Here is a 16,916-nt window from a genome sequence, read left to right on the forward strand (position 1 = left end):
CCCTACCCCACTTGCTCGCTCTCTCTCTCTCTCTCCCCCTCTCTCAAAAGTAAATTAAAAAAAACATTTAAAAATAAATAAAATCTAAAACAAACAAAAATGCCCCAAACCAAACCAACAAAACATCCAAAGGAAAAATCAAGGAGAAGGAGGGAACAGATGAAGAAAGAAAGAAAGAAAGAAAGAAAGAAAGAAAGAAAGAAAGAAAGAAAAGAGATAGGGAAAAACGGAAGGAGGGATAGTGACAGATACCCATCAGAGATCATTAAAGCACAAAGTGGGTGGGGCACCTGGCTGGCTCTGTTGGAAGAGGATTCAACCCTTGACCTCAGGGCCAAGAGGTTTTTGTTTTTTGGGTTTTTTTTAATGTTTATTTATTTTGAGAGAGAGAGACAGAGAGAGAGACAGAGCACAAGCAGGGGAGGAGCAGAGAGGGAGAGGGAGACACAGAATCTGAAGCAGGCTCCAGGTTCTGAGCTGTCAGCACAGAGCCCTACGCAGGGCTCGAACTCACAAATCGCGAGATCATGACCTGAGCCAAACTTGGATGCTTACCTGACAGAGTCATCCAGGTGCCCCTCGGGGTTGAGAGTTTGAACCCCATGTTGGGACTAGAGATTACTTTACAAAATTAAAACATCTTTTTTTAAAAAGTTTATGTATTTACATCTCTAAGTTTATGTATGTATTTATTTATTTGGGGGACAAACAGAGAGAGGGAAAGAGAGGCTCCTAAGCAGGCTCTGCACTGTCAGCAGCTCAAACTCACGAACCACAAGATCGTGACCTGAGCCAAAATCAAGAGTCGGACGCCTAACTGACTGAGCCACCCAGGCACCCCCAAAATTTGAAAATCTTAAAAATTTCCAAAAAGCACAAAGGGAAAGAACAACACATAGAGGCTGAGAAGAAATTGCCACAGTTGGAAGCAAACACAGGCAGACAATAAGAGCAGAGACATCAAATGTAATCAGACAAAAGCCAGAGAGGCAAAGGTATAGAAGTTGAGACAGAGAAACAAAACAGAGTTGTGTCAGAGAGGTTGTCCTTGATAGAAGTAGTATCTTCAAAACTCAATTCGCCATCTTAACTGAATACCTTCATTAACAAAAACACTATCTTGAGTTTTCAAAGCAAAAGAAATGTGACAAACTCACAGAAGAAATCCGTTCCCTAAGTATGTGTTGAGGTCAATATTGATTTGTTCCAAGCCCTGCATGTTTTCTTGTGCCGCCGACACAAGTTTATGGTTCAAGCGAGTACCCCTCAAGTGACTAATTGATAGTATCTTGTGAGAGATGCCAAGACCTTGACCATTATGGAAATATAGCTGTTCCTGTGGGTTAACTAGTAAAACTTGTACAGGAAGGGTAAGATTAGCTACTAGGTAGGGGTAGGACATAAGCAAACACTTGAAGAATTTGGGATCAGACAAATTTTCATCACAGTGACCCAGTGAAACTTCAGGAAGGCAAGACTGCATTATGATTGTAATTGATTAAGTAGATATCTCATCACAGAGACCAGTTATAGATGGTGTGGACCAGATATAGATGATGGGAATTGGAGAGGCATGGTCAGTTGGGTCCCTAGAAAAGAGAAACTCAAAAATGCAGAGGTTGGCAAATGCTGCATTTGGTACAATGAGTTGGGTCACCGTGGCAGTGACCTGTCAGACCTCACCATGGCCTAGTGAAGTGGCCCTCAAGACTGACTCCATGCCTACCAAGCTATCGGCTGATGAATTATTTGTCCTCTGGCACAAGGGAGTGGCTTCCGGGATGGGAGACATTGATATTTTATAGTCTTGAAACACTATCCTGATCATAAATTAATAAATTGCTATGCACATAATTGCAGTCTTTTATGAATGCGGTTTCTTTGAGTCATGTTTTCTTGGTTCCAATGGCGGTCTGATTTATTTTTTTTTTTCAACGTTTTTTTTTTTTTTTTTTTTTTTTTTTTTTTTAATTTATTTTTGGGACAGAGAGACAGAGCATGAACGGGGGAGGGGCAGAGAGAGAGGGAGACACAGAATTGGAAACAGGCTCCAGGCTCCGAGCCATCAGCCCAGAGCGTGACGCGGGGCTCGAACTCACAGACCACGAGATCGTGACCTGGCTGAAGTTGGACGCTTAACCGACTGCGCCACCCAGGCGCCCCATGCGGTCTGATTTATAATGAAATGCTGGACTGTGGAAGCTTTGCCTTGGGAAGGTCTCGTCTTGGCACCAACTTTTTGACCCACAAAGCCCTAAAGTGTTGGAAGATCCTCTACTATCAAGAAGCAAACCCAGAGCACCTGGATGGCTCACTCTGCTAAGCGTCGACTTGGGCTCAGGTCGTGATCTCACGGTTGGTGAGTTTGAGCCCTGCCTTGGGCTCTGTGCTGAGAGCTCAGAGCCTGGCGCCTGCTTCGGATTCTATGTCTCCCTCCCTCTGCCCCTCCCCCACTCATGCTCTGTCTCTCTGTCTCTCTCTCTCTGCCTCGCAAAAATAAATAAATGTTAAAAAAAAAAAAAAAAAACAACCGCGGGGCGCCTGGGTGGCTCAGTCGGTTGAGCATCTGACTTCAGCTCAGGTCATGATCTCGCGGTCCGTGAGTTCAGGCCCCACATCGGGCTCTGTGCTGACAGCTCGGAGCCTGGAGCCTGTTTCAGATTCTGTGTCTCCCTCTCTCTCTGACCCTCCCCTGTTCATGCTCTGTCTCAAAAATAAATAAACGTTAAAAAAAAAATAAAATTAAAAAAAAAACCAATTTATTCAATAGAATGGGCTTAGAGCAAGAGAATGGAATCAGACAATTTAGAGTGATTTGTCAATGCCAAGGTTTGAAACCAAAAGAATCTTTTAGCCAAATTAATCTTGAGTTAACAAGAAAATTAACAGAAATCTCTATACCTGAATTGTCAAGGCTTTATCGTATATAAAATCTGGATTTCTCAGGCTGAAAATTAGGAGCCCTCACTAGACAGGAAATTATATAAGGGAAGTTACTCTTTTTTTTATGTTTATTTTTAAGAGAGAGAAAGACAGAGCACGAGTGGGGGAGGGGCAGAGAGAGAGGGAGACATAGAATTTGAAGCAGGCTTCAGGCTCTGAGCTGTCAGCACAGAGCCTGACAAGGGAGCTTGAACCCAAGAACTGCAAGATCACGACCTGAGCGGAAGTCAGATGCTGAACAGACTGAGCCACCCAGGCACCCCAGGGGAAGTTATTCTTTAAAGAGTTGCACTTACATTGAAATGTTTATTAGAATCACTAACTTAAAGTCACAGCTTCCCAAACTAAACACTTGCCATGCCTCCACCACGTCATGTCATCAGTCACCTTTTATGCTTTATCCTATCTAACCCCACTCAACAGAGATGAATCCCATTATTTAGTTGAGAAAACAAAGGCTCAGAGAGGTTGAATAATTTGCTCAGGTTTAACTAGCTAGCTAGTGGCAGGGTCTGGACTCAAACCCATTTTTTTTTCTATGATCCCACCTGTGGTCAACATCTGCTATTTTTGCCTGCCTAGCAGTGTAGAGATTTTCCTTAGAAAACCCTCCTCTCTCACTCCCCTCTCAATGGGCATGTGACCTAAGCCTAGCCCATCAAAACACCATATCCTCTTTCCCTGAAATGAATGCTTAACACATAAGCAGAGCTTATGAGCCTCAGCACCTTGACTTCTGCTCGACCTTTTAGCTACGTGCACTATGTGTGCTAACATTGCTAAGCCAGTAGGATGTGAGGGAGCATCCCTGAACATGAAGGCACCACAACAAAGAGGGGTCAGAGGTGGAGATCTCTAACATCATCTGAGTGTCTAGATCAAGCTCTGCCTGAAGCCAGAACTTTTCTCCTGGACAATTCAGTTACACAAGCCAAAAAACTCCTGATTTGCTTAAGTGAGTATGAATTGAGTTTTGTTTTGTTTTTTCACTCGTAACAGTGAGTCTTTGTTAATACATCACCTTCAAGACTATTCAGTCTTCCTACTTCAATTTGCAGGAAATTGAAACCTAGAAAAGTTAAGTGACCCATCCAAGTACACCCAGCCGGTTTGTGGCACGGCCAGACTTAGAATCCAGGTCTCTGCTTTGGTTCAGGCCTCGTTGTTACATACTATGTTGTCTTTTTCTTTATAGAAAGGCCGAGGAAGGGAGAAACATCAAGGTAAAAAGATAGGAGGCAGCTGACAACTGAAGATCTATCAGATCAGATAAATTGCCTCTGGAGTGGCTGTTTCTAAGTCAGAATGCTTCGGTTTGAAAGCCAGACTTTTATATTCACCAGGTATTGATCCCTGTGCTTTTCAGGAATGTAGCAACTGCCTCTCAGAGGTCCATTTCAGCTTTCCCCTGCAAATAAGAACACCACTTAACTCCATGGTGTGAGCATATTCTTTCCCCACCTCTAACCGGGTGGGAAACCGCCCTTCTTGCCACATCTTCTGCAGGAACATTCTGCAGGAATGTGTAGGTTTGACACAGGTGAAAGGTTATTAGACACGCCATTGTGCCATAAGGATTATTCTGAGCTGAAGTCAATTGAGAAACAGATACAGGAAAAGTTCTCTGTCCTCTACATCTCTGCCTAGAGGCAGAATGTAAATTTCCCTTTTTATTTTTTTAATTTATTTATTTTTGAGACGGGGAAGGGTCAGAGAGAGAGACACACAGAATCTGAAACAGGCTCCAGGCTCTGAGCTGTCAGCACCGAGCCGGACGCGGGGCTCGAACCCACGGACCGCGAGATCATGACCTGAGCCAAAGTCAGACGCCCAACCGACTGAGCCACCCAGGCGCCCTGTAAATTTCCCTTTGTGAAGGTGTGAAGGTGTCCACCCCGCCCGGCGCCCACCCCCCACATCTTTTATCAGGAAGGGGAGAATGACTCCTAATCACCAGAGACACTCTTATCACACCGGAGGTTGAATAAAAGATTTAATAAGGTCTGCATAGCAGACCTTATGCAAATAACCCTTATTATCGCGGAAGTGATTCTTAGACCGAGTGAGTTCAACTGAGGATGCAGGCCACGTGACCTTTGGGGGGCGGGGAGAAGAATGGGAATTCGTTTGTGCAGTGCTACGGGAGGGTCCCTGCAAACGGCTCCCTGCCTACCACCGCCCACCCCCCAACTCCCCACTCTGGGGTAGTATCTGACCTTCCAAAGGACCCCTTCGCCTCCTTGAACTTCACTGGTTGGCATTGTGCAATCCTGGGAGCTGAGAGACTGACTCGGTGTGTGCCACAGATCTCAGGTTGGGGCATGGCTGCAGGAGGACCGAGGGGCCTGAAGCACTGGGCTGCCACAAATTCCTGCTGCTACTCTGCTGTTGTTCCCTAACCCTAACTCTTCACAAAGTCCAAAGGATTCCCGGACAGCAAGCAACGGTGAGGAGCCAGGGAGATGACAGAAACGGGGGGCAGGGACACAGGGGGCACTGCCCAGGGAGGGCAGCTACAGCAGCACTGCCTTGACGTGTATTAAATTTTAGACATTCAGGTGAACTTTGCATCCTGCTTCAAGGTCTATTCATATCCGTTTTAATATAAAATACCATTTGCAATTACTTAGGGGTTATGGTCCATGATTTTAAAAATTTTTACAAAATGTCAAGTGAAATTGTCGGTTTTACCATCCAGGAGGATTGCCATCGTTTTTATTTTTTTTTTATTTTTGGGACAGAGAGAGACAGAGCATGAACGGGGGAGGGGCAGAGAGAGAGGGAGACACAGAGTCGGAAACAGGCTCCAGGCTCCGAGCCATCAGCCCAGAGCCCGACGCGGGGCTCAAACTCACGGACCGCGAGATCGTGACCTGGCTGAAGTCAGACGCTTAACCGACTGCGCCACCCAGGAGCCCCTGCCATCGTTTTTAAAGTTTATTTTATTTATTTTGAGAAAGAGAGAGAGAAAAAGAAATGATTGGGTGGGGGAGGGGCAGAGAGAGAGGAAGAGAGAGAATCCAAAGCAGGCTCCGTGCTGTTGGTGTGGGACCTGATGTGGGGCTTGAAACCATGAACCATGAGATCATGACCCTAAACCAAGAGTCAGGTGCCTAACCGACTGAGCCACCCAGGTGCCCTGGAGATGTGCCATTTTATTCTGTGGCTCTAACAATCAATGGCATGCTTCACTGTTTCTTTATTTCTCCTTTCAACAAGAACTTGTAAAGTATAACATTGAGTAAACAAGCCATATCTCTCGCAGGCTAGGGGAAGCCTGCAACCAGGATTTTGTTAAAGTGGGAAATTGGGAAAGAAAGAATCATCCGGCGGAGGGAGACCAGGGGTAAGAAATGTAGAAACAGATCACCGTGAGACTGAGAACAAACAAACGATGTACAGGGAGGTTGGGATTGTTGCATTCTGACATCCGAGGGGTTGTCCAGAACCTAACTCGGGATCTTTCTTCCCAGACCTGCATCCTTCCCAGTGTTCTCCCAGTCTCCCAGTCTCCCCGTGCATGGCACCGCCATCAACTCACTGTAGAAGTCAGGAATTTAAAATCGTCCTCAAGCATGCCACCCCATGTCCACCCCATACATACGTATCTGATTATCACTCAGTTGGGCATGGATCCCACATTCATTCATTCCTTTTTATTTCCTGCTTTCCCACCCTGGTCAAAGTCACCGCCATCTCTAGCCTGGGTGACATGACGATGACTTCATAACTATCCTCCACGTAGCAGCCAGCCTGGGATTGTTAAAATGCAGAGCTGATCCTGTCATTCCCCTGCTTCATACCATCCAGGTGCTCCTCCTTCTTTTTAAGATAAAGGCATGACTCCGGGCACCTGGGTGGCTCAGTCAGTTAAGTGTCCGACTTTGTGAGCTCAGGTCATGATCTCATGATTTGTGAGTGCAAGCCCATGGTCGGGCTCTGTGCTGACAGCTTGGAGCCTGGAGCCTGCTTCGGATACTGTGTCTCCTTCTCTTTCTGCCCCTCCCCCTCCCTCAAAAAAGAAATAAACATACATACATACATACATAAAGATAAAGGCATGACTCAGAGGCTGTCCTATCGTGTTCTGCATAATCTCCCCTTGTCTACTCTCTGGACTCTTGGGACTTTCTGTTTGACTTTGTCTCATGCTTCTTTCTCAGGACCTTGCACAATGGCCAATGCCTGGTAGGCTTCCCATTATCCCCTGCTCCTGTCTTTCTGGCTGCCCTCCTGCTGCACCCCCTGTATCTTATACACTCTCTTTTCTTTCTCTCTCTCTCTCTCCCTCTCTCTCTCTCTCTTTTTTTTTACATTCTTACTTTTCAGTGCTCATTTCCAACATGTCTTTTTCCGAGGAAAGTTCCATGACCCTCCCCCTATAATTAGGTCAAATCTCTCTGTACTTTTCACTGGAAGCACTTATTACAAGTTTAATTGAAGAACCGATCGTGCTCATTTGAGGAAAGCCTCTAACATGATACATGTAGAAAAAGAAAAGGGAAAACACGCAAAAAGCAAAGACTGCATGGAGAATAAAACTTCAGAAAAGCTCTTAATTGTTTTCCTCAGATAGACAAGAGAATATATTGCACCCAAGACATAAGAACATACTAGCAAAAAAGAAAGAAAGAAAAGCATTCAGAGAAAACCAAAAAGAATATTTTGAAATTAAAAATGTGACACTGGAGGGGCTCCTGGGTGGCACAGTTGTTTGGGCTTCTAACTCTTGATCTCAGCTCAGGTCACGATCTCATGGTTCAGGAGTCTGAGCCCCGCATCAGGCTCTCTGTTTCGGATTCCGTGTCTCCCTCTATCTTCCTCTCCCCTATTCTCTCTCTCTCTTAAAATAAATAAATAAATAAACTTATATTATATATTTAATAATGTTAATAATATTAATATATATTTAAATATATATTAAATAAATTATAAAATAAATAAACTCCTCTCTCTCTCTCTCTTAAAATAAATAAATAAACTTAAAAAAATGTGATACTGGAAATGAAAAATTTATGGAGGAGTTGGAAGATAAAGTTGAGTGAATCTCCCAGAATTAGGACAGAAAAGATGAGACAATCATGGGACCAGTCCAGGAGATCCAACATCAAAATAATGGAAAGGGGCGCCTGGCTGGCTCAGTCAGTAGAGCCTGTGACTCTTGATCTCAAGGTCATGAGTTCAAATCCCATGTTGGGCATCGAGTTTACTTAAAAAAATAAGGGGCGCCTGAGTGGCTCCGTCAGTTGAGCATCTGACACTTGATTTTGGTTCAGGTCACGATCCCAGGGTCATGGGATTGAACCCCACGTTGGGTTCCGTGCTGAGTGTAGAGCCTGCTTAAGATTCTCTCTCTCTTAGGGTGCCTGGGTAGTGCAGTCAGTTAAGCATCTGACTTTGGCTCAGGTCATGATCTCATGGTTTGTGAGTTTGAGCCCCACTTTGAGCCCTGCGCTGGGAGTGTGGAGCTTGCATGGAATTCTCTCTCTCTCCCTCTCTCTCTCCCTCTCTCTCTCTGCCCCTCACTTATTCTTGCTGTCTCTCAAAAGTAAACTTAAAAAAGATTCTCTCTCCCTCCCTCTGCTCCTCTCCCCCACTCATGCTCTCTCGCTCTCTAATTCTATAATTAAAAGAGAAATAGTAATAATAATGGGAATCCCAGAAAGAGAGAACTGAGGAAAGAAAGACAATCATCAATGAAGTAATAAAAGAAAATTCCTCAAAACCAAAGAACACGTGTTGCAGGTACTACATACTGATGGGTCCGTGGACCAGTGAAAGAAAATAGATTCACATCAAGCAACATTATAGGTAAATTTCAGGACATTGAGATTAATGTTCCAGTGGGGAGGGAAAAGTTATATACAAACACCAGGCTGGGTGGCTCAGTCCGTTGAATGTCCGACTCTTGATTTCAGCTCAGATCATTTCACCATTCATGAGACCAAACCCTGTGTTGGGCTCCATGCTCAGCATGGATTCTTTTTCTCCCTCTCCCTCTGCCCCTCCCTGTCTCATGCATCTGCGTACTCTCTCCCTCAAAATAAATAAGTAAACATTTTATTTTAATTTTTTTTTTTTTTCTTTCAACGTTTTTTTTTTTTTTTTTTTTTTAATTTATTTTTGGGACAGAGAGAGACAGAGCATGAACGGGGGCGGGGCAGAGAGAGAGGGAGACACAGAATCAGAAACAGGTTCCAGGCTCCGAGCCATCAGCCCAGAGCCTGACGCGGGGCTCGAACTCACGGACCACGAGATCGTGACCTGGCTGAAGTCGGACGCTTAACCGACTGCGCCACCGAGGCACCCCTTATTTTAATTTTTTAATGTTTATTTATTTTTGAGATAGAGTGTGAGCAGGGGAGGGACAGAGAGAGAGAGAGAGGGACAGAGGTTATGAAGTGGGCTGTGAGCTGACAGAAACGGAGCCCAATGTAGGGATCAAACTCATGAACTGCTAGATCCTGACCTGAGCTGAAGTCAGACATTCAACCAACGGAGCCACCCAGGCTTCCCAACAAATAAACATTAAAAAAAAAAAATGACTTTGGACATCTAAACAGCACTTGGGAACTAAACAATAATGGAGTGATGTCACCAAAAATCTGAAGGAAAATTATTTCAAACTAGGATTTGATACCAAGCCAAACTACCAATTGGGTGAGAAGGTTGTCCTCCAAAATTTATTTTCCATGCACCATTCAGAAAAAGCTACTGGAAGATACACTCCACCAAAAAGAGGGAGTTAAACAAGAAAGAAGAATACACGGATAATGAAAACAGGAGATTCAACATAAAAGAGAAGAACGGACTTCACAGGATAATGTTGAATGGGGATCCTAGGAAGAGAGCTGTATGGTAAGCCAGTAGAGAGGGAAACAGGTGCATTCTACAGCGGGTCATAAATCTCCAGAAGATACTTTTTTGGGAGACTATCTTATATGTCTGAATATTTGGGAAGAGATTTAAAAACTAATGAGGAGCCAGGGGAAACATTGAGAGAATCTATAGAAAATTGAGCAAATGCATCTGTCAATTATAGACAAAATGAACAGTTGCTTAGGAAAGGAAATGCAATCACACTTTATTACATGAATGAGCCGCAGATCCATGGGTACCATTTGCACAGACAGGCACAATAAAGTTTTCTTGTTTGGTGGGTTTTATTTTTATTTTGTTTTGTTTTACATTAAAACCTTGTGTAAATTACTGATGATAGACACACAAATGGCAGCTGGAGGTGAGTGCACTAAACGGGGGGATAGGAGGGGTAATAACTTACAGGGAAGGTTCAGGGGAGGTATAGATTCCCCCCTATTTTTCTGAGTCCCAATATCTTCATCTGTGCAATGGAATGACAGTAATAGGATTATCATGAGAATTAAATGAATTGACATGTGCAGTGTGCTTAGACAAGGGTCTAACACAGACTACATGCTATGTAGTGCTATTGATATTGCATGCACAATTACATAAGCTTGCTTGTTAATGTTGCCAAAATTATAATATAAGCAGGCGGGGAGGATGAGGTGGTGGGAAGGGCATGCATATGTATGGGAGGCTAGGGGGAGTTGGATCTCCATTTTCTACAGTGGGAAGTGAGTGGATAATCTCTAAAAGCAAAAAGTCAAGTGGTTCAGTTGGTTGAGCAACCGATTCTTGGTTTTGGCTCAAGTCATGATCTCAGGGTTGTGGGATCAAGCCCTGCTTTGGGATCTGCGTTGGGTGTTAAGATTCTCTTAAGATTCTCTCTCCCTTTCCCTCTGCCCCTCCCCCTACTGGTGCATGCACGTGCTCTCTCTCTCTCTCTAAAAAAATAAAATAAAATTGGGGCACCTGGGTGGCTCAGTTGGTTAAGTGTGTGACTTTGGCTCAGGTCATGATCTCACGGTACATGAGTTTCAGCCCCACATCAGACTCTCTGCTGTCAGTGCAGAGCCTGCTTTGGATCCTCTGTTCCCCTGTCTCTGCCGCTTCCCCACTGGTTCTCTCTATGTCAAAATAAATTTAAAAACTTAAAAAAAAATTTTTTTTTTTTGAGAGAGAGATAGAGAGTGAGCTGAAGAGGAGCAGAGAGAGAGGGAGACACAGAATCTGAAGCAGGCTCCAGGCTCTGAGCCGTCAGCACAGAGCCTGACCCGGGGCTCGAACTCACGAGTCGTGAGATCATGACCTGAGCCAAAGTCAGATGCTTAACCGACTGAGCCACCCAGATGCCCCTCAAAATGATTAAATAGACTTAAAAAAAATAAAAGCAAAAAGTCAAAAAGTAGCAATACACACTTGTTTGGAGACATGAGAATAAATGCCAAATTAATCAGCTAAAATTGATAGCTGGGAAAGGAGAAATGGGCAGGGGAAGCATAGGCAGCTGTTCTTTGTCACAGATTCTATGAGACTATATAACTTTGTAAAAACTGAAACTACAAACATTCATCGTATAACTAGCTGTTTAATATCCGCAGGCAAGCTCTGAGCAGGCACGGCCTGGGTCTGGTTGGCTGTCTTCTGTACCCTGGCACCCTGGCAAGGCCAGCACCTGGAGGTGTGTATTCAACTTTTGTAGAAATAAATCTTTAAGGGCAGGTATGCTTTGGAAAGACTTACTGGATTGAATAGGAGTTTGGACAAGATGATCTCTGATGTCTCTGCCAGTTCTATGATTTTAATCTACCTTGCCTCTTATCTCAGTTTCTCTCTCTCTCTCTTTTTTAAACGCTTATTTATTTTTGAGACAAAGAGAGACAGAGCATGAACAGGGAAGGGTCAGAGAGAGAGGGAAACACAGAATCCGAAGCAGGCTCCCGGCTCTGAGCTGTCAGCACAGAGCCCGACGCGGGACTCGAACTCACAGACCGCGAGATCATGACCTGAGCCGAAGTCAGACGCTTAACCAACTGAGCCACCCAGGAGCCCCTTATCTCTGTTTTTCTTAACCCTCTTGCTACAGCCCAAATTCTTGTCTTTCTTTTATGCCCAAATTTTCAAATGAATGGTTGATACCCATTGTCTCCGTAGGAACCTCCTTGGCAACCGGCAACCTTATTGTCCCATAATTTTTCTGAAACTGCTCTCCGAGGTCAGAGAATTCTTTCTTGCCAAGATCGTGACTTTTCTTAGTCTTCCTCTACTTGCATCATCTAACATGGTAGAGGGCTTCCTTTTCTTGAAGCTCTTCCTTCCTGTGGGCCTCTCCCAATCTTTCCAGCTATTACTTCCCCAGCTTTTTCTGGCATCCTCCTGTTCCAGACCGTGTGTCCAGGCTTTCTCATCTGCTTTTCTGTTATTCTTTTCATGGCTTTACTATCTATCAGCTTTGGTCTGTCTGGTCTGAGCTCCTAGACTTCACACTTGTGTATTTCTAGCCAGAGGACTCCTTCATTTATATGACCCACAGTCACCTTCAAGTCCAGTTTTAAACTCCTTAAACAATGAGGAGACTGGTTTGGCTTCAATGAATGGGTCCGTAATAATGGCAGCCAATATTGTCCCTTCAGATCTGTTCCCGGCTTTGTCACTTTGCTACTCAACTGAGCTCCATCAGACTAACTCAAGCTATGTTTGACCAGTGAAGAGAACTTAAGAGAAGTTCTTAATTCTTTAAGTCTTAAAGTTTCTTCATTTGTAAATTATTTCTTTTTTTAATATTTTATTTTTATTTTTTAATGTTTTTAGAAATAGAATTTCGTGATTCATCAATTACATGTAAGGATGTACCCTGTATTCATCCCAACAAGCATCCTCCTAATGCCTCTTGCCCACTTAGTGTAAATTACTTAATTTGCACAAATGTTTTCCAGCTTTAAAAGAAAAAGCTTGGAAAACATTGGCAAATAGATCGAATCATTGGTAAAAAGTCCAAGTGCTGCCTGAGCTCTGGAATTCAAGACCAGCTACAACTTAGCCCAAATTTTCCCATCCAACAGTATGCTTCTTGGCATGACCATAGAAGTTGATGTAGCTGTATGGTCAAGAACATAAGCCCCCTGGGCACCTGGCTGGTTCAGTCGGTAGAGCATGCAACTCTTAATCTCAGGGTCGAGAGTTTGAGCCCCATGTTGCGGGTAGAGTTTACTTAAAAAACAAACAAACAAAAAGCCTGTAAGCTCTGGATCCAGTCGCTTAGGGTGAGACGGAGGCTTCATTATTTACTCTCTGTGGGGACATTATTTACTGTCTGTGAGCAAGTTGTCAGTTTCTTTATCTACAAATGAGGCTAATAAGAGTAACTACCCTGTTGGATTATTGTGACAATCAGGTGAACTAATGCATATAAAGTTGTTAGAACCTACACATACTTCATGTAATTAGCCATGTAACCCAAGACAGATTACTCGACCATTCTGAGCTTGGGTTTCTCATCATTAAAATAGGGATAATAATAACATCTATCTTGTAAGGTTCTTTTGAGGATTAAAATCGCTTATTTATTTATTAACTTAAAAAATAATGTTAGGCTCACATGAAATTTGCAAAAATAGCACAGAGAGCGCATAAAGAGAAACAGATAGATCAATGGAATAAAACTGAGAGTCAAGGAACGAACAAATGGTCAACCGATTTTTGTCAAGGGAGCCAAGACAATTCAAAGGGGAAAGAATAGTCTTTTTAACAAATGGTCCTGGGACAACTGGGTATCCACATGCAAAAGAATGCATTTGGACTCCTATCTCTCACCACACGTAAAAATGAACTCAGTGACTCAGTGTGAATCGTAGACCTACATGTAAGAGCTAAAACTATACAACTCTTAGGAAAAAACATAGGAGTTCATGTTTGTGAGTTGGATTAGGCAATAATTTCTTTCATTTTTTTTTCAATATTGTTCAGGTTTTTTTAGGTTTATTTAGAGAGCGAGAGAGCACGCACGTGAGCTCACATATACCCGTGTGAGAGCATGCACTGGAGAGGGGAGGGGCAGAGAGAGAGGGACAGAGAGAATCCTAAGCAGGCTCTGTGGAGTGAGACAATGCGCTGTCAGTGAGGAGCCCAACTCAGAGCTTGAACTCATGAATCGTGAGATCATGACATGAACCAAAATCAAGAGTCTGATGTTTAACTGACTGGGCCACACATGTGCCCCTAATTAGGCAATAATTTCTCCAAGATTTGATGCCAAAATCATAAGCAATAGAAGATTTGATAAGTTGAACTTTATCCAAATTAAAAACCTTTGTTCTTCAAAGAACATCATGAAGAAAATGAAAAGATAACCCTAAGAATGAAAGAAAATTTTTGCAAATCATGTAAAGGACTTATATCTAGGATAAAGAACTTCCAGAACACAATAATAAAAAGACAACTCAATTTCAATATGGGCAAAGGATCTGAATAGACATTTCTCCAAAGAAGATTTTGTATATATGTATATGTATGTATAGGTATACATACGTGTGTGTGTGTGTATGTATGTATGTGTATATTTTGAGGACGAACCTCAAAAACATGCTAAGTAAAAGAAGCCAGTCACAAAGGATCACTATTCTATGATACTAATGATGAGAAATGTCTAGATCAGGCAAAAAACTATAGACACAGAAAATAAATTAGTGGTTGCCTAGGGCTGAGGGGTAGGAGGTAGGAGGAAATGGGCAGTGAGTGCTAATGGCTATGAGGTTTGTTTTGGGGATGATGAAAATGTTCTGGAACTAGATAGTAATGATAATTTCATGACTCTATAAATATGCCCAAAGTCATTGGATTGTACACTTTCAAGAGGTGAACTTTATGGAATGCAAATTATATCTTAATAATGCTGTTTAGAAATAGTACGGGGGGGCACCTGGGTGGCTCAGTCGGTTAAGCGTCCGACTTCGGCTCAGGTCACGATCTGGCAGTCCGCGAGTTCGAGCTCCGCGTCGGGCTCTGGGCTGATGGCTCAGAGCCTGGAGCCTGCTTCTGATTCTGTGTTTCCCTCTCTCTCTGCCCCTCCCCCGTTCATGCTGTGTCTCTCTCTGTCTCAAAAATAAATAAATGTTTAAAAAAAATTTTTTTTTAAAGAAATAGTACAGGGGCTCCTGGCTTGGTCAGTTGATGGAGAACATGACTCTTGATCTTGAGGTTATTAGTTTAAGCCCAGTTGGATGTAGATTATGTAAAAATAAAATCTTTTTTTTTTTTTTAATAAAGAAATAGTACAGGGAATTCCCAGTAGCTTGCTACCTTTCACCCAGTAGCAAACTTCTTACATGACAATAGCAGAACAACTGAAACCAGAAGTTGACATTGGTACTATTGACAAGACTATAGACAATACTAGTGATTGGGAAAAGTCTGTTATATGATGGCTGACAGTACTGATAAGGGAATTTCAGTCCCTGCCTGAAGACTTCCCTTCTGGGTTCTTCTTCCACCCTGCTTGCCTCAGGCTCCAAATTACTACTAATGAGGAATGCAGAAGTAACAGATTATAACTTGTCCCCTCTATTAATGTTCTGGGCTCAGACCTCTGGAGAATGATCTCCTCTGAGCCCACCGGTGTAAAATAAGCCTCCTGCCTTCTAAGCTCTCCAAGTGCCACTTGGTTCTTCTGTCAGGTGATCCAGACCAGTTTCCATAACACTAGGATATTACCAGGGTTTAGAACAATACCTCCCACCCAACCTTATGCAGGTGGAAGGACTCCACAACAATGACAATGATGAACATAATAATGACAAGAGTGGAATTTCTACTGCTGCCAGATTGATTGGCTGTTTTCAGAGCATGCCATATTGGTTCCTCTTTTTTTTTTTTTTTTAAAGTTTATTTATTTATTTTGAGAGAGAGAGAGCGAGTGCACATTATCTGGGGAGAGGCAGAGAGAGAGAGAATCGCAAGTAGGCAGAGCCTGATGTGGGTCTCAAACCCACAAACTGTGAGATCATGACCTGAGCCAAAGCCAAGAGCCAGATGCTTAACCGACTGAGCCACCAGGCACCCCTATTGGTTCCCCTTTCTTTTAAATTTTTTTTTCAACGTTTTTATTTATTTTTGAGACAGAGAGAGACAGAGCATGAACAGGGGAGGGGAAGAGAGAGAGGGAGACACGGAATCTGAAACAGGCTGCAGGCTCTGAGCAGTCAGCACAGAGCCCGACGCGGGGCTCGAACTCACAGGCTGTGAGATCATGACCTGAGCCGAAGTCGGACCCTCAACCGACCAAGCCACCCAGGCGCCCCTGGTTCCCCTTTCTAAACTTCAACTCTAGCAGTTTCCACCACCTGGGATTTCTTTCTCCTTCCTCTTTCTTTACCCCCATCAAATCCCTCACATCTACCCATTTCCATCAAATCTTTACTAATCTTTACTTGTCTGGACTCTCCTTTGCATTTTTCTCTAATCATTTCACCTTTGAGTCCTATATTTTCAACCAGTTTGAGAGGTTGTATGGGTTACAATTCCTCTGCATACTCCACAGTAAACTGTGTGAGTTCAAACAAACTTACCTGTTGACTAAGTCAGATTTAAGGTTGTTAGGATGCAATAAGAGAGATAGAAAGTGAAACCAGGATGGCAGGAGATGGAGAGCAATCCAAGTAGCAAGACATAGGCAGAGCCTGAGGGAATCAAGAAGCATTTATGTCCAGTATATACTCAGTGGTATATAATACACTATATTACACAGTGTGATCATTGCCAGAGACAGAGAGAGAGAGAGAGAGAGAGAGAGAGAGAAAGAAAGAAAGAAAGGGGAAGGAGGGGAAAGGTCACCCAGCAATGTTGATCTCCATGGCCTCTTTATTGTTCTAGGTGCATTGACTAACTCCTTGACTTCACTGGCAGGGTTAAAATGTCCTGCCCCTGAACTCCCATCACATCGCATTGTAAGATCCTGGATCCTTTGGCCGCTACCCTGTGAGTTCCATGAGGTTGGCTTCCCCTCCCCCCTGCTGTTTCCAACCCCTGATACATATTGAGCACTCAATAGATGGCTTAGTGAATGAATGCATGCATGAACAAAAGAAGGATGGACTCCGAGCTAGCGGACCTCA

General features: G+C 43.4%; 1 long non-coding RNA gene across 1 annotated transcript; it reads left to right on the top strand.

Annotated features, from left to right (window-relative positions):
- Nucleotides 1–5,069: 5,069 nt before the first annotated feature.
- Nucleotides 5,070–16,768, top strand: LOC122207168. The gene is made up of 4 exons (XR_006196703.1): nucleotides 5,070–5,389; nucleotides 9,649–9,801; nucleotides 11,409–11,488; nucleotides 16,675–16,768. It is a non-coding gene; the product is annotated as an uncharacterized LOC122207168 (long non-coding RNA).
- The last annotated feature ends 148 nt before the right edge of the window (nucleotides 16,769–16,916 follow it).

The sequence above is a fragment of the Panthera leo genome, chromosome E1 (genome assembly GCF_018350215.1).
Source record: "Panthera leo isolate Ple1 chromosome E1, P.leo_Ple1_pat1.1, whole genome shotgun sequence".
NCBI lineage: Eukaryota > Metazoa > Chordata > Mammalia > Carnivora > Felidae > Panthera > Panthera leo.